The sequence below is a fragment of the Mixophyes fleayi genome, chromosome 10 (assembly GCF_038048845.1).
Source record: "Mixophyes fleayi isolate aMixFle1 chromosome 10, aMixFle1.hap1, whole genome shotgun sequence".
Taxonomy (NCBI): Eukaryota; Metazoa; Chordata; class Amphibia; order Anura; family Limnodynastidae; genus Mixophyes; species Mixophyes fleayi.
In genome coordinates this window covers 8,400,388-8,423,990 of record NC_134411.1, presented here as the reverse complement: position 1 = coordinate 8,423,990, position 23,603 = coordinate 8,400,388, and the positions used below count along the sequence as shown (strand labels likewise).

The 23,603-nt window shown below is 42.5% G+C and overlaps 1 protein-coding gene across 4 annotated transcripts in view; it reads right to left on the bottom strand.

Moving 5' to 3' along the window:
* The window catches only part of LRRC56 (leucine rich repeat containing 56), a 46,282-nt gene extending 24,412 nt beyond the window's left edge, over positions 1 to 21,870 (bottom strand). For 2 of the 4 annotated variants that reach the window (XM_075187809.1, XM_075187812.1), the window contains exons 1-4: positions 17,931 to 18,028; positions 13,064 to 13,196; positions 4,567 to 4,611; positions 1,517 to 1,612 (exon numbers count right to left, since the gene is read on the bottom strand). The gene's annotated coding sequence lies outside the window, so the exon portion shown is untranslated. Of the gene's footprint in view, positions 1 to 1,516; positions 1,613 to 4,566; positions 4,612 to 13,063; positions 13,197 to 17,930; positions 18,029 to 20,509; positions 20,595 to 21,845 lie in introns of those variants that run through there. The other 2 variants (XM_075187811.1, XM_075187810.1) reach the window with 2 other exon arrangements.
* Positions 21,871 to 23,603: the final 1,733 nt, after the last annotated feature.

Here is a 23,603-nt window from a genome sequence, read left to right as displayed (position 1 = left end):
AATTTCAATAGATAACAGCCCATCAGACAGCCATGTAGATCATGTTGACACCATATAGGGCTAGATTTACTAAGCTGCGGGTTTGAAAAAGTGGGGATGTTGCCTATAGCAACCAATCAGATTCGAGCTGTCATTTATGTAGTGCTTTCTTCAAAATGACAGCTAGAATCTGATTGGTTGCTATTGGCAACATCTCCACTTTTTCAAACCCGCAGCTTAGTAAATCTAGCCCCTAGTGTTATTATGCTGCTCATTACGTCACCATATCCTGTATGCCCATGATACCAGCAGATAGTCACATCAAGCAATGTAGCATCATCATGCCCCAATGTCACCATGTAGTCAAATAATTCCTCCATATAGCCCCACCAAAATATAGCCCCATAATATCTCCATATGACCAAAATGTTTCACCATATAGCCCTATCATGCCTCTATATACTTTACTCATTATCCCATTCATTGGTGATGCTATTGTGGCACTTTTTGGGCTGGCCAGCATAAACGGTACTTATTATTCTGTACAATACCAACACACATCATACCTTATTTATTTCTACATATGTTCCATAAATATCATTGCTTGTTTATACCACAAGACTGGAATGCACAGTACAGTAGTTTCCATAAGGTGCCAAAAAATGTTTTTTTTTGGGTGGGGGGGGGGGGGATACAATTTTTACATGTCTACCAAACAAACATTTGTAAAATATTTATATATATATTGTTTGTATGCACATGTATAGTGTATTCCTGCTGTATATTATTTCTGTGGAGTAGTGGTCATATGGTCTGTGATCACAAATGATCACAGGCAATATACCTATTAAAAGGTACCATTGTTTGAAAGAGGGGTCTCACCATTTCTGTAAGTGTCATAAAGAGAGAAGGTGGGGTTCTTAAAGCCTCCCCCATCCCATGGCTCTTTCTTCATCATCATCATCATCATTTATATAGCGCAACTAATTCCGCAGCGCTGTAAAGAGAACTCATTCACATCAGTCCCTCCCCAAATGAAGCTTACAATCTAAATTCCATAATATAGACACACACTCCCACACAAACACATACAGACAGAGAGGGAGACAGACAGACAGAGAGGGAGAGACTAGGGTCAATTTTTTTGTTAGCAGCCAATTAACCTACCAGTATGTTTTTGGAGTGTGGGAGGAAACCGAAGCACCCGGAGGAAACCCACACAAACACAGGGAGAACATACAAACTCCTCACAGATAAGACCATGGTTGGGAATTGAACTCATCACCCCAGTGCTGGGAGGCAGAAGGCCACTGTTCTTATTTTCTGTAATGTAGTGGTGATATTATTTGTGATCAGAAATAATATACCAACTTGGGAGGTCCAAGGTTTGAAAGAAGGAACCATGTGTAAGCTATGAATGGGGAGCCTCTCCCCATCCCTGGACTCTCTATCTTCCTCCTAGTTCTGGGAGCGGACCACATGCTCTGTGACAACACAATGATGACATCAGTCAATGTTGGAGGAAGGAAATAATCACCTGTCTATTGCTAAGAAGGACGTTTCCTATCTCCATGGTGAGTGGGGTTCACCCTTTGCAGTAATGAGCTGTATCTTCAGGGGGAACCCATTCATCCTAAGCAGTGAAGGAGTTAGCCACCATGTAACCCCATCATGCCACCATGTAACCCCATCATGCCAACATGTAACCCCATCATGCCAACATGTAACCTCATCATGCCACCATGTAACCCCATCATGCCAACATGTAACCCCATCATGCCACCATGTAACCCCATCATGCCACCATGTAACCCCATCATGCCACCATGTAACCCCATCATGCCACCATGTAACCCCATCATGCCAACATGTAACCCCATCATGCCACCATGTAACCCCATCATGCCACCATGTAACCCCATCATGCCACCATATAACCCCATCATGCCACCATGTAACCCCATCATGCCAACATGTAACCCCATCATGCCAACATGTAACCCCATCATGCCACCATATAACCCCATCATGCCACCATGTAACCCCATCATGCCACCATGTAAAGCCATCATGCCACCATGTAACCCCATCATGCCACCATGTAACCCCATCATGCCAACATGTAACCCCATCATGCCACCATATAACCCCATCATGCCAATATGTAACCCCATCATGCCACCATGTAACCCCATCATGCCAACATGTAACCCCATCATGCCACCATGTAACCCCATCATGCCACCATGTAAAGCCATCATGCCACCATGTAACCCCATCATGCCACCATGTAACCCCATCATGCCAACATGTAACCCCATCATGCCACCATATAACCCCATCATGCCACCATGTAACCCCATCATGCCACCATGTAACCCCATCATGCCAACATGTAACCCCATTATGCCACCATATAACCCCATCATGCCACCATGTAACCCCATCATGCCACCATGTAACCCCATCATGCCACCATGTAACCCCATCATGCCACCATGTAGCCCCATCAAGCTAGAAACTAACCTCAACATGGTAACATATTGGCCATCATGAATTCATATAGCCCAACCATGCCACCATATTGTGTCTACCATGGGTGCTACCAATGGTGCTCACACTTCTGGTAGTTCTAATATCGTCTAGCTAAAAACACGGCCACGTGCTCACTCTGACGATGTTTGCAGGAGCACTTGTTCCTTCTAATGGTTGCTATACACTGGCTGGCCTTGAAAAGAAAATAATTAGCATTGTGTGCGCTAGAGGGAAGAAGATCTCCTACAGACAGGAGCAGTGTAAAAAGAAAGGTTGCTTGGGTGGAGTACAGCGGAGTGCGAGTAGACCAAGTGTGTGAGTGAAGAGGAGAGGGTGGTGGTGGAGGACTAAAGGGAAAGAGAGGATGGATCATGTAGGAGTAGGGTAGTTGTGGTTGATTCACACCGAGCAAAGAAAGGAAGGGTATCGTACTATGGAGAGAAGTGGGGACAAGAGGAGTGAAGGAAAGCTGGGGTGCACTGCTGTATATATACTTTTTGTGTTTAGTGATTTGCATGTGGAGGCATGTGAAGAGGTGGAGTGTATGTTGTCACTGGGTGGGTGTAGGGTTAACAAAATGCCCTGTTTGTGATACATTAGTCTCCTCTCAACTACATGTACTGACTGTCTATCGTGACTGACACCTGTTATATCCATTGGATGTTAATTGGCGATGGTGATATACATTGGGCCCATACATGCAGATAATGAAACATACAACGGCTTAATTGGCTATCAAAGCTGTGGTGTGCATGGGCATTTCCTTGACTATTTAGTTTAAATAAAACCGTACCCCATTCCTAGGCACTGACATGGATGACTAAATAATAAGTAATAATATATGCTACGAATGATTTTATTATTTACTGTGACAAAGGGGGTGGTTTGCCACAGACCTCTAAGAGAGGAATTAGGTATTAAATTCACAGTCTGCCGGCAAGGCTGCAGACATTACACACTAATACAGGAGTGTGTCTACTTCAAAAATACACAGGAGGATGACATATGTGTGATAATATAATAGTATAGAGTGTGACTGTTTTAAAGTAGTTTAAAAGTGTATTTTTCCACAGCTAAACAGCAAGCTGACAGGGTGTGTCTGCAGTGAGGCTAATCAAGCAGAGTATCTGATGAGAACTCCTTTATAAAGACAAGGTGGGAGTGTCACCTGTCCATCAAGCTAAGGCTGTGGGAGGGGTTTAAAATATTTAAGCCTGAGTTGTTCAGTGTGACCGATGCTGAATAAGTTGACCAGTGTCTAGGGAGCTGGTCTCTGTTAATTTAGCATTAGGGTCACAAGAAAGTGTGTGGAACTTTGTGTTGTGAATTACTTTACCAACCTGACAAATAAAGCAAAGTACAGAGCAAGGAGTTGTTCTTGTGCATCACCAGAAGGGTGCCCCTGTCACATTACATATACATATTTTAAAACCAGAGAATTCCTTTTTGTTTTAGTAGCATTCTCTTTGCTTTCAGCACAGGGAAACTTCATGCCACATCCCAGTAAGCAAATAATGAGACTGCAAACTGATGACATCATTTTAGTATGTAGAGGTTTCAGCAGATTATTACAGCAGATTACATTTGAGTTAAAATTATGACTGTGAGATGAGATTTATCCGATACACAAAAGATATTTGCTGGCCAGGAATACAATGATTTTTTCAGATTTACCCATGTGTGGGGACCCAACATGAGCACAAAAATAATCCAATTTATTGTTTACCCATAAAACAGTTGTCAGACGTGTGCTATTATCTGCCTACAGCACTAGCAGGTCCTGATATGTTCCAGTCCTTCACCTGAGCTTTAAACAAACAGATCTGTTCATTCCGGGCACATGCGTATGCTGACAAACTGGAATTGGATCCCATTGTTCGGTGCTTAGGATACCCATCAACCTGTGTTTTGCTGTCAGTAATTCCAATGGAAGTCACTGCAGACAGCTTCTCATAAGGAACATACTCACAGACAGTGCATTGCCTTGCACCAGTAAGTATAATTGTTACCTTGGTCTCCCCCATGTTTCAGCATAAAGTCCCCCACACTCACCTTCTGAATTAAGAATAGTTACATCTCTGTAAAACGTTTACACTCCTAAAAAGACAAACAGAGAAGCACATTAAATAAAAAATACAAGGCAATAATATAATGATTTTCACTATATATTCTTTATGGAGAATTCATATAGGGGTAGTATTTTGGAGAAACTCATTAATAGATTTATCCATTTGGGCACTTGTAAATAACTAATTACTATCATACTGATTAGTTTATCACCTCTATTGTCGTAGTAAAAAGATTCCTGAATTCAAATAGGGAAGATGTTTGTTGAATTTTATAATGTATTGACATTTTTATGCAGTATAATGGAATAACTCTCTACAAAGGAGAAATCTTATGCTTTAGTCTAAAGATCTTGTTTTCATGCCGAGAACCTATATATCTAATGGAAAATATATATTCTGCAGGCTTATTTTACTGTTGACATTTAGTATTACGTTGGATTTATAAACTTAGTTTCATACAGATGTGCATTTGAAACCACAACTTTGCTACTCTGTGCTACTAGGGACCCTGCTCATTCCACTTGGAGTCTAACTCTAAGGGGCATTACAAGTAATACGGTAAATCTAGCTGGATTTCAGCTCGCGGCTCAGGGAGCTGCGAGCTGAAATCCAGCGAGTATTTTACCGTATTAACACTTTTTCCGCGCACAATTACTGTAATAACGGTAATTGTGCGCGGACCGCGGGATTTTAGACAATCCCGCCGACAATTGAATATGCCCCTAAGTCTGTGGCTTCCTACTTACACTATATGGACAAAAGTATTTGGCCACACCTGTTAATTATTGAATTGAGATGTTTCAATCAGACCCGTTGCCAGAGGTGTATAAAATCAAGCACCTAGCCATGCAGTCTCCATTAGTAAATATTTGTGATACAAAATGGTCCGTTCTGAAGAGCTCAGTGACTTCAAGCGTGGTACTGTGATAGGATGCCACCTTTGCAATAAGACTATTCGTAAAATTTCATCCCTGCTGGATATTCCATGGTCACCTGTAAGTGATATTATTAGAAAGTGGAAGCGTTTGGGAAAAACAGCAACTCAGCCACGAAGCAGAAGACCACGTAAAATTACAAAGTGTGGTCAACGACTGGTAAGGCGCATGGTGGTATAAGTTGCCAACGCTCTGCTGAAGAGTTCCGAACTTCCACTGGCATTAATGTAAGCAGAAAAACTGCACGGCGGGAGCTTAATGAAATAGATTTCCATGGCCGAGCATGCAAGTCTTACATTACCAAGACCAATGCCAAGTATCGGATGGAGTAGTGTAAAGCACACAGACACTGGACTGTGGAAACATGTTCTGTGGAGTGATGAATCACGCTTCTCTGTTTGGCAGTCTGATGGGCAAGTCTGGGTTTGCAGATGCCGGGAGAATGTTACCTGCCTGACTGCATTATGCAAACTGTGAAGTTTGGTGGAGGAGGGATAGTGCTATGGGGCTGTTTATCAGGGTTTGGGCCACCCCTTATCACCAGTGAAGGGCAATCTTAGTGCTTCAGCATACCAAGTCATTTTGGACAATGCTATGCTTCCAACTTTGTGGCAACAGTTTGGGGAAGGCTCTTTTCTATTCCAACATGACTGTTCCCCAGTGCACAAAGCAAGGACTACAAAGACATGGTTTGATGAGTTTGGTGTGGAAGAACTTGACTGGCCCGCATAGACCCCTGACCTCAAACCCATAGAACACCTTTGTGATGAACTGGAATGGAGATTGTGAACCAGGCCTTCCCATCCAACATCAGTGCCTGACCTCATAAATGCTCTGCAGAAGGAATGGGCACAAATTCCCACAGAAACACTCCAACATCTCGTAGAAAGCCTTCCAAGAAGAGTGGAAGCTGTTATCGCTGCAAAAGGGGGACCAACTACATATTATTATTATTATTATTATTATTATCATTTATTTGTTGGGCGCCACAAGGTTTCCGCAGCGCTGTACATAGTACAAACAGTAGACCGTACAGGGTTAAACAGTACAGAACGATAAACACAAAGTACCAATGCTTCAGTAACTCCGGGACAGCCATAAGGAGTAAGGACAGAGCAGGAGAACAGGTATGGAGACAAGGGGGAAGAGGGGCCCTGCTCATAAGAGCTTACATCCTAAGGGAATGTGGACAAATCAGACACGAGAGGGAGCTGGTGATGCCAGGGGAGTGAGGGAATAGCGAGCAGAGTAGATGAGGGGTTAAGTGGACGGTTGATAAGCTTTGAGGAACAGGTGAGTTTTAAGTGCTCGTTTGAAGGAGCACAGATTGGGAGCGAGACGGATGGAACGAGGGAGGTCGTTCCAGTGCAGGGGGGCAGCTCGGGAGAAGTCTTGGATTCTGGAGTGGGAAGTGGTAATTAGAGTGGATACATAAAGTATATGTATTTGAATACAATGTCATTACAGTCCCTGTTGGCATTATGGTCAGGCATCCAAATACTTTTGTCCATATAGTGCATCTCATCTACTTATTCTCATCATGGCACCGCACCTGTCAAATGCAGCCCTGTCCTTACTAACTCAATCACACAGGTCTACAGATCACAGAGATCATCACCACACTCATCTGCTGCTGGAAACATACCAATTTCAATTGATTGGTTAATGAACAGGGTACACATGAACAAGGAGGAGATGAAAATTTCAAGCACATTGAGCTTAGAGTGGACCATGGTCAAAAGCAATAAAAATGAAAGACATATGTACAGTAATTTTGTACATTGATATACTTTTATAACAAATTAAATATGCAAGAACTTACATACAATGCCTCAAATAGGCGCTATCCTAAAAATAGTAGAATACCTGTATAGCTTTATCAAACAAAATCTGAACCTAACCTCACTCAGACATGTTCCCTTGCTTTTTTCACCAAGTTCACTTCTAGAAATCATGACTTACGTGTCATAAATAAGTACAGATGTTTAAACATAATTTATAATAATATCATGTATTATTACAATGTGTATTTTCACAACATAATGGTTATTTTTCAATTGTACATTTCCCATTAGTTTTCCACTAAGCAAGATATTTTGTTACTTTGGATAAATAGTTTCGTTGGTCAATAATCATGTCTAACCACTGGAAAAGAGTGGGGCAATTCAATAACATATATTGTGATAACAGTGACCTCTGGATAGCTTTGTTTGAAGGGTAAAGTAAACAAGGCAGTGTCCAAGCTCAGCAGGGTCCACAAGGAACAAGAAATCCATAACTTCATGCAGCTCTGACTAAATGATCCATATGATATATACTACTGTGATGATGGTTACTGACCGGCCATGCTACTAGTGCCAATGCTACTTCTCACTACTGTCCCAGGATATGAAATGGGGCGTATTATGTTACGTCAAGTGGCTACGATAGGTTGACTAAACAAGTGGTTTACTTTTTGACTAATCACTCTGAATTGTGGGTAATGTAACACTGTTGAGGATGAGAGCTATAAGTAAGGATCTCACTGTATCTATGGAAGCAGAAGGGCCAAATCATTGTCAAAATACAGGCAGACAGGTCATTTGTATTGCTGTTAATAATGTACATGTCACAACAGGTAACTTGCTGTACACCGTGGCTTATAGTGCTGGGTACTGCAGGTTATAAGGCACTGAACATTATAAAGTGTACTGGGCACTAGTGTTTATAATGTACTCTGCACTACTAAAAGTTATAGGCCTGACACTAATGTCCAGGATGCATTTGCATTATGGACATACGGTGTTGTACACACCTTTCACATTTCCATCCCCCTTGTTGAGTCAGTCTGATCTGTGGAATTTACTGCATCATGACATAGTAACTAAAGTGCTTCATTATGTAGAATTCAATAATTCACATTAGTAGATTTGCAATGATGCTGTGATTCCCAAAATCCAGCCAACACGTCAGTTCCTGCTGCTTTGCCTGCAGCCCATTTAAACAGTTAAATGGATGCGTCAACAATGACTTCATTTGTTGATGCTGCAGTAAAAGGCAGGAATGCAGCCTTTAGTCAACACTGGGAATATGAAAGTGGTGCCAAGGTAATATATTCACCTTCAATTCATGCTATCAGCCCCTGAAAACATTCTAGATAAACTGACTGAAGACTGCGCATTATTGAAATGCCTCCTATCGTATTTGAAATTATAGTTTTTGTTATATAAATGTATTTACCCCCTGGGTCCCACAGTGTGGTACCTTGGGCTGGGTCACTGGGCTACTTTATACTTGCCAACTCTCCCGGAATGTCCGGCAGACTCCCGCTTTTTGGGGTGAGTCTCACGGACTCCCGGGAGAGTATGGCAATGTCCTGCATCTGACCACTTACTAGTGAAGTGGGCAGAATTAGGTCCAAAATGCTTCTCTGGGAATCGCTGCATTTGGCCCCGCCACCCGCTGTAAAATGACGTGTTTGCGTCATTACGTCACGCCCACCTCCCCCATGAGGCTCCCGGATGCCAACTGCAGAAAGTTGGTAAGTATGGGCTACTTGCATTTACTTTTAAAATGTTCATAATAGGCTACTGAGCCAAGTCTCAACCGCCTTTCCCCACCCAGGGGCGCACGCAGGATTTTTAAGGGGGGGTATCCCCCCCCCCCAAAAAAAAAAACATATAGAGAGCTGCTGCGCATGTGGCCGTGCAAGCGCAGCAGCTCCATTTCGGCGGCACTGAACAGCAGCCACGGCGCTGTCAAAGAAGACAGCGCTGTCAAACAATACAGCACCGCCGCGGACGCTACTTTGACAGCGCCGCAGCTGTTGTATAGTACAGTGCCGCTATGTAGGGGCACTGTTCTTCGCGAAGGGGAGGCGTGCGCCCCTGCCACCCACCCCCCCCCGGGCTAAAACGTGCCAGCCAGCCAGCCACTGCTTGGTACCCCTATATGTGCTCACAATGATCACTTATATATTTGGCAAAATTTACTTTTGTTCACAATGTAAAATATAGAGCATCACTTGGTGCATAAGTCTCTATGAGGCCTATACTAAGCTGCAGTGACTCAATTCATGAGGATAGATCTGATGCAATTAGGATTAACAGGTAGTTGACACACAGTCATAAAAGCGTCTATGCATTAAGCTTCGTCTCTGCAGGCCCCTTAACCACAAATAAGCTCTGAAACACTTAAAAATCCCTTAGGACATCCAGGAGAGCATTATAGAATTATAGCAGTAATGTAAAACTGAAAAAAAAAATCAATGCAATGTATTTTCATGTGGACCCATAGAGAGATACTCTTTTGTTAACATGAACACTCTCATATAAAGGTAACATGCACCAATTGTTTATTTAATAGATAGTTGGTCTATTCTGAGCAGCTGACAAGCAGGTATGTAAGAGAGACACAATGGAAAAGAGGTGGAAGATGAGATTTGAAGACATACAGTCATGGCCAAAAGTTTTTGAGAATGACACAAATTTTTCACAAAGTCTGCTGCCTAAGTTTTTATGATGGCAATTTGCATATTCTCCAGAATGTCATGAAGAGTGATCAGATGAATTGCAATTAATTTCAAAGTCCCTCTTTGCCATGACAATGAACTTTATCCCAAAAACAACATTTCCACTGCCTTTCAGCCCTGCCACAAAAGGACCATCTGACATCATGTCAGTGATTCTCTCGTTAACACAGGTGAGAGTGTTGCAAAGGTCAAGGCCGGAGATCACTCTGTCATGCTGACTGAGTTATAATAACAGACTGGAAGCTTTAAAAGGAGGGTGGTGCTTGAAATCATTGTTCTTCCTCTGTTAACCATGGTTACCTGCATGTAAACAAGTGCAGTCATCATTGCTTTGCACAAAAAGGGCTTCACAGGCCAGGATATTGCTGCTAGTAAGATTGCACTTAAATCAACCATTTATCGGATCATCGAGAAATTCAAGAAGAGAGGTTCAATAGTTGTGAAGAAGGCTTCAGGGCACCCAAGAACATCCAGCCAGCGCCAGGACTGTCCCCTAAAGATGATACAGCTGCGGGATCGGGACACCACCACGCAGAGCTTGCTCAGGAATGACAGCAGACAGGTGTGAGTGCATCTGCACGCACAGTGAGACAAAGACTTTTGGAGGATGGCCTGGTGTCCAGAAGGCCAGCAAAAAAGCCACTTCTGTAAAGGAAAAACATCAGGGACAGACTGATATTCTGCAAAAGGTATAGGGACTGGACTGCTGAGGACTGGGGCAAAGTCATCCCCTTTCAGATTGTTTGGGGCATCTGGAAAAATGCTTGTCCGGAGAAGGAAAGTTGAGTGCTACCATCAGTCCTGTGTCATACCAACAATAAAGCATCCTGAGACCATTCATGTGTGGGGTTGCTTCTCAACTAAGGGAGAGGGCTCACTCACAATTTTGCCTAAGAATACAGCCATGAATGAAAGAATGGTACCAACTCATACTCCAAGAGCAACTTCTCCCAACCATCCAAGAACAGTTTGGTGATGAACAATGCCTTTTCCAGCATGATAGAGCACCTTGCCATATGGCAAACGTGATAACTAAGTGGCTCTGGGATCAAAACATCAACATTTTTGGTCTTGGCCAACCTTAATCCCATTGAGAACTTGTGGTCAATCCTCAAGAGGCAGGTGGACAAACAAAAACTCACAAATTCTGACAAACTCCAAGCATTGATTAGGAAAGAATGGGCCGCCATCAGTCAGTATGTGGCACAGAGGTTGATTGATAGAATACCAGGGTGAATTGCAGAGGTCTTCAAAAAGAAGGATCAACACTGCAAATATTGACTCTTTGCATAAACTTAATGTAATTGTCAATAAAAGCCTTATGAGATGCTTGTAATTTTACTTCAGTATACCATAGCAACATCTGTCAAAAAGGTCTAAAAACACTGAAGCAGCAAACTTTGTGAAAACCAATACTTGTGTCATTCTCCAAACTTTTGATCACAGCTGTATGTAGCTAGTGGAGGAACTACAGGGTGTCTTCTGAGCTAGCACCCAAAAGAGCAGAGCAGGAGGCCTGGGAGGCACGAGCATCATTGTAGCGCTCCAACTCAAATTTTGCTCTAGGGCCCAACAATGCACTGTTCATCCCCTATTTGTAGTATTGGAGTCTAGCATAGTTTCCCACTCTCCCAGAATATCCATGAGACTATTACATTAGGGGAGGCCTCCAGAGACAGCAGGGAACTCTCAAAGAGAGCACTTACCTACTGCAAGGTGGGCAGGGACATCATGAAACCTGTGTCAAGCCCAGCCTAGCTCAAACAGCGATTGGCAAGCACGGGACAATGGAAATGTTGTCATCAGGCCCCTATCGTTCATTGTTTACTGTTGTGAGCAGGTCTTCATGACACGAATAGTCCACCCGCTTGATGATTTGAAACGCGTTACAAAGCCCTATCCACCTTGTCTTTTCTTATGCCGCTCTACATCTCCAGGAGATGAGGTAGGAAAAGTAGGTAAATATGCATTCTAGTACTATTTAACAATGGAAGTTTTCAGCATGGAAGCTAAAGCTGTAACGTTTATTGACAACAAGACAGTTTTAGTAGTGTTGATACAGTGATACAGTGTTGATACAACTGTTAGGTAGCATAATTGGTCAATAATCACATCACTAGAATCAGAGAACCAATTATTAATTCAACATGTCAGACACATCTGTGAGTATCTAGTTTTGATTGGCTGGGTATGTCAACCTCTGTAGCCAGTGATCACCAGAATATTAACAGCAACACATATTTTTACAGGAGACTGATCATGTGGGATGGAGCGACCTGTTCAGATGTGTGGCTGAGTGAGGGCACTGTTGCTTGTGACAGAGACAGTGCCATGTCAAAAGTCAAATGGAACGCCACAGACTAGGGGGTAAATGTATCAAGCTGAGAGTTTTCCGGCGGGTTTGAAAAACCAATCAGATTCTAGCAATCATTTATTTAGTACATTCTACAGAATGATAGTTAGAATCTGATTGGTTGCTATAGGCAGCATCTCCACTTTTCAAACCCGCCGGAAAACTCTCAGCTTGATACATTTACCCCCAGGAGTATTGCTGCTTACACGCCTCCGATATCACAACAGGATCCATGACCATTCTGCCCTTGGACAGGATCATATGGGGCCTGCACACAGATGGGCACCTTTAATCTGAAAATTATATGATCAATTTGGAATAAGTAATTTACGGCACACTGATAATTTTTGGGCCACAAACTATATCGGACCAATTTGCAGATACTGCACTGATATCGCTTAGAGCAACGAGCATTAGATGTGAAGCTTCTGTCAAATTGTTCTGAGTAGTGTGTCAAAAGCAAGCAAAGTTTATATGTGTAACTTGTTTACTGCCATCTTATAGATGTGATCATACAGTATGTTAATCAGAGCCTACAATAAAAGACTGGAGATACCTAGATATCCATCACCAACATAGCAGTGAGGCCTGATTTTAAAATTTACTGAATCCTCCTCACTTTGTGGATGAAACATGAGCAGGAAAACATCTCACCAGTATTCTGGGACAATGTTGTACTTACCAGCTAGAGAATCTGATCTGAGCAGATGTTTTTCACATCTCTGCTGCCTGCATTACATTTGCCTCTGCTCAGAAATTGCAATAAATCTCTCTTGTGTGCTCTAAACGGTAATGTCTTGTTCCTGTCCTGTTCCCTGTTTCATAAAGAGAAAGAGCAAAATACAAATGTAAATGACAAATGGAGAATGCATTCAGTTTTAGAGATTCAGCTTACTATTTCTTTATCAGGAAGTTTTAACTGTTAACTGCTTAAAATAAGTTGTTGGACTTTGTAACAGTGAAAATATCAGAGTTGAATTTCCGCCATGTTTAGCAAGCTGAGGAGATGAAAGATTGTCAATAAATGAATGATGCCCACTATCGTTATATGTGCTTTAGGTGATCAGATGACTGTAATAATGGTGTAACATGAGATCTGGCCAGTTGACCTGTCTGTCTGGCAATCGATTGATTTATCCCATACTTGCCAACTCTCCCGGAAAGTCCGGAAGACTCCCGAAATTCGGGTCAGTCTCCCGGGCTCCCGGGGGAGCTGGCATTTCTCCCGGATCCAATATTTCACAGAGAATCGCGTCATTTTATGCGATTCTCGGTGAATCACGCCATTTTGGACGTGCAGTACATTTTCGCAGGGGGCGGGGCCAAAATGGAGCGATTGGCCTTGCCCCGCCCCCCTCCCGTCACGCCCCCAACTCCCGGAAGCAAGTTTCCGGGAGTTGGCAAGTATGATTTATCCATTTTGGCCACCAACTTAAGTGGCCAAATTTGGTGATGAAGGTCTCAACGTATATGGCAACCATTAAGTCATATGTCAACCTGTAAACAGTGACAAGCATTAGCATCTATATTCACGTTGTGATCTGGTCATCCAGTCTTGTCCCTCAATGTGCAAATCGGAATGTTTTGGCCTTCCATATGTGCGAGTCTATTCGTTCGGTGATAAGGCCAAATGACCAGGCTGTAGTTAGTGTCCTCAGTATGGGAGAGAAAATATGTAAAAACTGTGTCCAGCCTCCACAAGCCTCCTGTCAACATCTCTACACAGCTGAAAATATCATTTTGATGTCTACCTACTGCAAATGTTTATATGTGCTGATATATGATTATTTTGTATACCTTGTATGTCCATTTTATGCATGTCCTGTTTTCCCTAATTTCTGGCGCTATGTATCACTATGGCGCCTTAAAAATAAAATAGATAAAATAATAATAACAATGTATGGCATAGATTACTTTTTTATTACCATTTTCAAGCCGTTTCCTTATCACTCTATATTAAAGAGAGGAAAATATGTCCATTACTACATAAAACCCTCTGCTCTCAGCATACACAAATCAGCCACATTAAAACAATAAGTGAGTCTCACAGTTAAAATGAACAGTTCACAACCCTATTGTCACGATATAGGAATGTTGCTTCCTGCGGATATTGACACTGCTACACTAGGAGGAGCGGAGTCTAACACGCTGCCGGTCTTCACCAGGGACCCCCGCAAGGGAGTTTGGATTTTGCGGCAAACAACGTGCAGGTCACGGCCCTCCCAGGAAGCTATCCGCGAGATGGTGGTGAGAATCGTGGTTGTACAGGCTGAAGTCAGGAACTGTGCGGGCGAATAAGGTACAGAATCAGGAACCAAAGAGTAGTCAGCAAGCCAAGGGTCAAATCCAGAGAGTGCGGTACAAATCCAGAGGGAAATCCAAATCAAGGTCAATGGGAGCCGGGTCGGTACACAGGATATCAAATAGGATGTTAGGAAACATAAAGAGTGCTGGAGGCTAGGAAAACTAGTTGCTCTGGCACCCTAATGGTGTCAGAGCCAGCCTTAAATAGTGGGAGGAAGCTGATCATTCGTGGACAGTGGGCGGCGGTCAGACGTTCTGACTGCCGTCAGGAAGCCGGAGAGCGCGTCCGGTTTCCGTGGCAACGGGAGCGTATGCGCCTTGTGACGACCGGAAGGAGCGTCCCCATTGCCTAGCAACGGGACGCTCGGCAAGGAGAAGACGTCCGCCAGCGAGGAGGCGCGGGGACGGCGTCTGACACCTATCAGGTAAAAAGGGGGTTAAATCACCAGCTGAATCATGGATCTATAGTAATCCAAACTCTCTACTAATCATCATTGAAGGATTATTAGCTGTGGAATGAACCCTTCTACTTATGAGAACCAAATCACAGCACAATAGTCACAGTATTTCCCAAACTGAAACAGATAGTACTTAACCTTCCACAGATTTCCTCTGTTAAACGAAGAGCTCCAGAGTGGAATAATCCAGAAAACCACCAGTTATTTTGGTATGTTTTGAACCCGTCAGTAAACATCAACCCCCAGGGTTGGATATGCTAAAAACTCCAAACCAGAATATCAGTGTCTATTGACGCGTTTCTCCGCCCACTAATCAGTCACTGGCGGTTTCATCAGAGGAATGTCAATCTGGTAGCACTCCAAACACTGTTTATGAAGTGATCTGGTGGTCACTAATCAGCAGTTAGGTTTTATTGTTCATGATCAGACAACTGGGTCTATGAATAAAGTTTAGCAGAGCCCTGTTTCCATGGAGCCATAATATTTCCCATAATATGTCAAATTGTCAGTTAATGTATGTGAATCAGATCACAAATTGTCACTGGTGATTAATCAGTAGTAATAATAATAGTCCTGTTAGGATTAGTAGTAAATGGCTTAGTAATGCAGATGTTGTAAAAAAAAAGTAAATCTCTCTAAAAGTTCATATGTTTGACTTATTCCTATGTCAGGAGAGCAGTCTCTTACCAGTTCTGTGCCGATGTATGTCTATCTCCATGTAGCGGACCGGTAAGAGATTGCTCTCCTTGCGTAGAACTCACGTCACACTGCCTCCTCTGGTCTGCTATCTTCCCATAGTGCATCCTGGTACCATCTCTATCCCAGGTAAATGAAGCACACGTACCCGGCCATCGATATGATGTAAAAGAAAACGTGATTCATCAGACCAGGACACCTCCTTTCCATTGCTCCATTGCCCAGTTATGATGCTCACGTGCCCATTGTAGGTGCTTTCAGCTATGCAGTCCCCTGTGTGTTCTGACACAGCATTAACTTTTTCAGCAATAGTGCTACAGTAACACTTCTGTGGAATTTGACCAGACGAGCTAGCCTTCGTTCACCATGCGCATCATTTAGGCCTGGGTGCCCTTGACCCTGTCGCCAGTTCACTGCTTGTCCTTCCTTGGACCACTTTTGGTAGGTACTAACCACTGTATACCTGGAACACCCCACAACACCTGCTATTTTGGAGACGCTTCACAATTTGGCCCTTTGCAAAGTCGCTCAGATCCTTACGCTTGCCAATTTTTCCTGCTTCAAACACATCAACTTTAAGAACTAACCGTACACTTGCTGTCTAATATATCCCACCCCTTGACAGGTGCCAGTGTAACGAGATAATCAATGTTATTCACTTCACTTGCCAGTGGTATAAATGTTGAGGGTGATCAGTTTATATAGTACAGTAATTCTGGACACATAAGGAATAATGGGCAAACCATTTGGCTCATGGGCTGAATATCTGGATAAAATGAGGGCATATTAGCGTGGTCCGAAGAGTCCCAAACACACATGCTGACAATGATCATTTTCTGCTTATGATTTGATCAATTTTGATAAGATCATTCTCTTGATTCTTATGAGGCCAATTTTGTTTGGCCAGCTGAACTCCTGATTGATAGACATTCTCATGGTAGATTCCTGTCAGTAAAAACTGAAATTGTAGGATAGATGTAAATCAGTTTAAAATGCTCACACTGCAATTCTGTTGAACTGTCAGATTATTATGACAGTCATACACAACTATAGCTGGACCAGAGGTTACACCCACATCTTATGCTGTATTGCCCAGTTGTAGCATGTGTAGACACTACTGTAAGTGTAGCTATATGTGCTGGCACTACAAGAGACCAGTCAAAATCAGCAGGTTCTTTTCCTGGTCCTGGGTTGCAAAATGCTAAGAGCCACTGCTATGAAAATAAAGCACAGTTTACACTACATGGTCACACATAAGAAACAAGAGAACTCAGAAAATTAAACAGGGACAGACATATTAATTTATTGAATGTCGGAATCAGACATTTTGGGAGTCAGTAAAGGGCTGTAATCTTTACAGACCCAACCGAGACTTCAAAAAAATAGGGATCAAACAAAGATCTGGGGGTAAATGTATCAATCTGTGCATTCTGCAAGTCGCTGATATCTGGCGATTTGTAAAAATCGCTATTTCATACATCTACCCCCTGGTCCTTATATAAACTGGTTGTTAAGTAGGTATTTTCTTACAGAAACTAAATATAGGCCCTTATCAACGCTTACCACACAGGACATCATAACTTCTTCACTTATAAAGAATGCCTCTTATTGTTTGTACTGATAATTTACAACAATTATTAGTTTGCCAATCACTTAAGTAATCTGAAGTATAAACATATTGTCACGTCCAACTGTGCCTATCAGATGCATATGAATCACAGCACTTTAAAGCAGGAACTCCGAAATAATTTTAACCCCTTATTACTTTATGCAGTTTTAATGGGAAGTGGGTAATGTCAATGTTATTACTTCACAGCACAACTTGCACCACGTATGTCTAATACTATACCAAACTATACTACTACTATCATACTGTATTGTACTCATAAAAAAAACTATGAGTGTTCTGGAACGTCAATATTTTGTAAAATCATTTCACATTTCAGTCTAGAACATGCAGAATCACCAGCCTCATACACTGTCTGTACACCCGCCCTGCGATCCTAGGGTAATGTAATACAGGGTCTGACGGAAGTATAATAACGATGCGACTATTATCCTCCATGGCCCTATACCTCACACACATCTTACCTGCAGCGCAGTAATAGGGGTCCGTGCAGTCTTTTGGGGCCCAGTGTGACACTACGAGCCCTTGCTGCATTACCAGGCCCTGCTGCTAAGGACTACTGTTTCCCAGCAACAAGCAAATAAAAAGCTTTCATTAGCATAACTAAATATTCATACCCTTAGGTAACTGGAAACCTGATCACTTCGAGGCTGAGACAATTTTAACTCCTATATCAAAGCAATGCAGATAATAATTAGTGTCTATATAGCTACCTACTGCCCCTAAATTCCGGTTACAGTCCCAGGTTTTAAGCATTTTTTATTGCCCTTGTCCCTGTTTATTTATTTATTTATTTATTGATTGTTTTATAAATCTATGGTAACATTTCTTGTGTTCTATTGTTCTTTATCAGGGATGCAATTCTCAGTATATGTTCGTATTTTGTAAGTGCTATCAATTAATTTTTGTACTTTATATTACGAAAGTATTTCAATATCAACCTGTCCCAGTGATCATAATCATGTTTTCGGGCTATAATTAATGTTTTTTTCCCATATTGCTTGTGATGTACTTCACTGCACACTTATCAGAAGTAATTATATTGACCATGGATATATATTGTGAACTGGAATTTTTTTTTCCATGCCTCCCAAGTTACAAACTGTCCCAATTTAGGCAGAAAAGTCCAGATGATGTCATGGTCCTGATTCATGGGAATGTTGGGTGGTGTCTTGAGCATACTTGCCAACATTTTTTTTTCTTTTTCCGGGAGATGCCGGCTGGGACGTGGGCGTGTAGGGGGCGGGGCTGCGAAATCGTGTCATTTTGGCCCCGCCCCCGTGACGGAATGACGCAAATCGCGTCATTTTACAGTGGGGGCGGGGCTAAACACAGCGATTCCGGGTGAATCGCGGCGTTTAAACTAAATTTTTCCCCCTTCCTATCAGGGAGATTGCCACACTCGTCCAGGAGACTCTCGCAAAATGCGGGAGTCTCCCGGACAATCCGGGAGAGTTGGCAAGTATGGTCTTGAGAAGGTGCCATGTGCACCTGTCACTGATGCACATGGCAATGAAGGGGTGATTTTGGGAAAGGGGATGCAGGATGGCAGGGGCGGATGGCCATAGACTGCAACTGGGGTTTCCTTTTTTTTTTATTGCTTTCTTTTGTTATGGTATTATTACACTGAAATGATGGATACCACTAAAACAAGGTGAACGTTTATGAAAACCTTGTTATCACCTTATATAGATTGTACATATATTATCATCTGATTTGATCCAATTTTGCTTCTATCTGCACTATAGTTTCTTTGATAAAGAGACCAGGAGAACATTAGCAATTGTTTTAAATACTTGACTAGCACCAAACAGGGTGAGTGCAGATTACTGTCTGTTCCATTGGTATCTCCCTCCAAGAATGATACACATTATGGTGCTGATGCGGAGTTGGGCGTACACCCATTTGTAAAATATGCAAATTTGTACTGTACATGCCCACACTAACTATGGCTGTATGCAGACCTAACACTGGTGTCTCCTTACGCTTAGAGTGACAGAACGGGGGAGTGAAGGGGGAGACAAACGCAGTCCGAGTACAGTAAGGGTGTGTTTGCGCAATTATGGTGGAGGTCCACACAGAGAGGAAGGTAGTCATGTCAGCAGCTGTATCACTTGCGGGTGCCTGAGGGCTTGTACAAATACATAAACGGATGATGACAGTTGCCAGCACTAGTTAGCAGCTTCTGATAGGCCGATTGCGGATTGACCTCTGCTTTCTATCTTGATCATGCCTATAATGGTTGACTCTCTGCTAGACTTTCAATAATTTATGTACCTTTCCATTTTTTCCAAACAAGGACAAACACATTCCAGGATTTAGACAAGCAGAAAATTGGCTTAAGACACAGGCAGCAACAGGTAGTGGAATCCTCAAGAACAGATAGGAGATAGCAGCACAGTCTGCCAGCTGTCCTGATTCTGGTGGGGTATTCTCAATTTTTTGTGACTGTCCCGCTCAGTCAGGACTTTGTCCCGACTGCAAAGATAGTTGGGAGGAATCTCCTGCTTCACACTGTACTGCTCATTAAGGGTCAGCTCTGTGCAAGTAGCTCACCCTGAATGAGTAGTACAGTTTAAAGCCAGACATTCCTCCCAACTATCCTTGCAGTTGGGACAAAGTTCTGACTGAGTGGTACAGTCACACAAAATTGGAAATGCCCCACAAGAATGAGGACTGTTGGCTACCATTGCCCATGTACATGAAGTGGATGGAAATAGTTTAAGAGCAGCCTAGCACTGTCTGAAATAGCTACACCCCTAGTATATACTCTGACAGTGTGGCATGGAAACCCCACTCTAGAAATCCTGTGTTTGCCCCTGGAGTGAGTGATTTTAACTCATAAATTGAATTTGTCAGTCTGTCAACTTGTTTCTAATTCAGCAAACGAATAAAATTTTGTTATAAGACATATATTTTTATAAGACACCTCCCAACTGTCCCTGTAGTCAGGACAAATTCCTGACTGAGTGGGTCAGTCCCCAAACTCAGGACTGCCCCACCAGAATCAGGACAGTTGGCAGACTGTCCTGCTCTCTCCTACCTGTTCTTCCTGCTTTCAATACTTGTTGCTGCTGCTCGTGTCCTAAGCTCAGTTGTGCTTGTCTGGATCCTGGAATGCTGGGTCCCTGTTTGGAAATAGATTAGGTACATGAGATATAGAAATACCAACAATGAGTAAACACAGTAGGCCTCCCTACCTCTATACAGTCTGACATTAAATCAAAACAACTCATTAGTGCCCCTTTCTTGTAACCAGCCCGACTGTAAAATAATTCATTTCACCTTTAATAACAAGACCTATTTCCCCCAAACAACCCCAACATTAATTGTAATCACATTTATTAAATAAACCTATTTTCTACCATACATTAAATAACTTGCATTCACTTTTAAGAAATAGCAATCCTTTTTCCAAAAATCTGCCACACATTTAATTAATAGTGCCCAAACCACCCCAACATTAAATGAATAATCCCACCCTACATTAATAAGTCTGCATCAACCCCACTATTAAATTAAATTGTCACAAGTACACTACATTTCCACAATCCCCCTGTGCCATCACAAACACATTATATTGCCACAAGCCCCCTGTGCCATCACACACACTACATTGCCACAAGCCCTGTGCCATCACACACACACTATATTGCCACAAGCCCTGTGCCATCACACACACACTACATTGCCACAAGCCCTGTGCCATCACACACACTACATTGCCACATGCCCTGTGCCATCACACACACACTACATTGCCACAAGCCCTGTGCCATCACACACACACTACATTGCCACATGCCCTGTGCCATCACATACACACTACATTGCCACATGCCCTGTGCCATCACATACACACTACATTGCCACATGCCCTGTGCCATCACACACACACTACATTGCCACAAGCCCTGTGCCATCACACACACACTACATTGCCACAAGCCCTGTGCCATCACACACACACTACATTGCCACAAGCCCTGTGCCATCACACACACACTACATTGCCACAAGCCCTGTGCCATCACATACACACTACATTGCCACAAGCCCTGTGCCATCACACACACACTACATTGCCACATGCCCTGTGCCATCACATACACACTACATTGCCACAAGCCCTGTGCTATCACACACACACTACATTGCCACATGCCCTGTGCCATCACATACACACTACATTGCCACAAGCAACCTATGCCATCACAAGTACACTACATTTCCACAAGCCCCCTGTGCCATCACACAAACACACTACATTGCCATAAGCCCCGTGCCATCACACACATTAAACTGCCACAAGTCCCCTTGTCAACACACACACACACACACACACACACACACACACAATATCAGTACCTCTCACTTACATTTAGGTGCACTTTTGCTGCATCGCTCCTCTCTGCTCAGACAGGAAGTGAAGCGAGCACTTCCTGTCTGAGGCCAATCAGCAACAGGCGGCCTCACGATTGGCTGCTTGTTGCTGCCACTGAACACCAATGATTTGATTGTCACATGCAGATATAGTTGTGGTGGGGTAGTTTCAGTTAAGGGCAAAAATATATTATTCCCCATTAATAAATACACCTGTAAACTAACATCATTTGCTTAGGCAAATATGGAATCAGCAAATGAATATATCAACTGGACAGAGTATTCATGTTTTCTTTAGATCATTTTATTTCTCAAGGCCCATTTACCTTTCATGTATGATTGCAAACAATCCTCCCATGTAGCATTAGTCCACCATCGCATAACATTTCCTTCAGACCTCTAGTCCACTTGCATATGGTCTTCACCTTATTGTGTGATGAGTATTATTCCAACCAACATTTCTATATATAATACTTTATAATCTACACTGGGATTACTATATAGTGCAGGTAAACGTTTGAAATCAAATTTTCTTACTTGTGATAGGGATCTTACGCCTTGCTATATCTCTGCGTAGTTATGCTAGAGGCTGCGGTACTTTCATCCTGAGATTGGTAGAGCTGCGCTGAAGCAGCGCTATGGAGTGCCTGGTGCCCATTTTTCACCATATGTGTGTTTTTGTGGCTCTATAAGCCTCATTTTTCTTCACATTGCGGAAAAATTGTGACACGGGCCTCAAAAAAGATCTATGACCCTCGTTATGGTTCGGAGTTCTGCCCACAAAAAGCTTGCAGAGCACATGTTTGCAAGTCATAAATAGGTAAGTAAATAACGGCACTATACAATCTCAAAGCCATATGGGAATACAAAGGGGATCTTAATCACAATATATATGCAAACAGTCTTACAGATGTTGTTTCTTTTTCTTTAAATTGATCCTCAAGTAGCGATTGAAGAAACACGTAGGGATCAAAAAAAAAAACAGAGAAATATAATATTATGTAGTAGGTTGTATAATTCATGAGATACACTGAACAATCAGGGGAATATAAAGTAAGTGAAAAATTCCATCACCTAGGGAACACGCTCACCCATTTGTGAATGCACTTACAGGCATGAGGATGATAATGTGTGTATCAAAATAGACCAGAATGGTGCACACTCTTGTTCCCTGAAAAAAATGTCACAATATCCTATTTCCTCTGCACTTACAAGAAATACAACGACGCACTCATCACAATGTAACTGCTCTCCTTTAGGTTTGTATCTTCAAGTAATTCCCTCTGTCCTCCTTCACTCGTAACGCTCTAGACAGTGTATTACTCTTTTTTTTTATCATACCCACAAAGGACTAAAACCACTTACATTCATCAATATAGAAACATTTCTTTAAAAACGAAGTTACCCCAAAGGGATTGCAAGTCTCTCACCCAGTCCACAGATGTTATATTGGCCTTCTGAAAATATGTTAAATGTTGAAGTGACAACCTGCTGTACTCCCTTCTCTTTACCAGGGCCGTAAATAGGGCTGTGCGATAGGTGTGCCCGCCCAGTGCAACGTTGAATGGGGGGGGGCAGTTTTTGAATATTTTAGGTTCATTTGGGTAAAATAGAGGGTTAGGGGGGTGGCATTTTTGTTTCTCGGCCCATGCGCTAAAATTTTAATTTACGATCGGCTCCTTACCACCGATGTGTTAAAGTCTATCTCACGCAGTGTGAGATGTAGTTCTTGCTGACAATTTAAAGTGACTGCA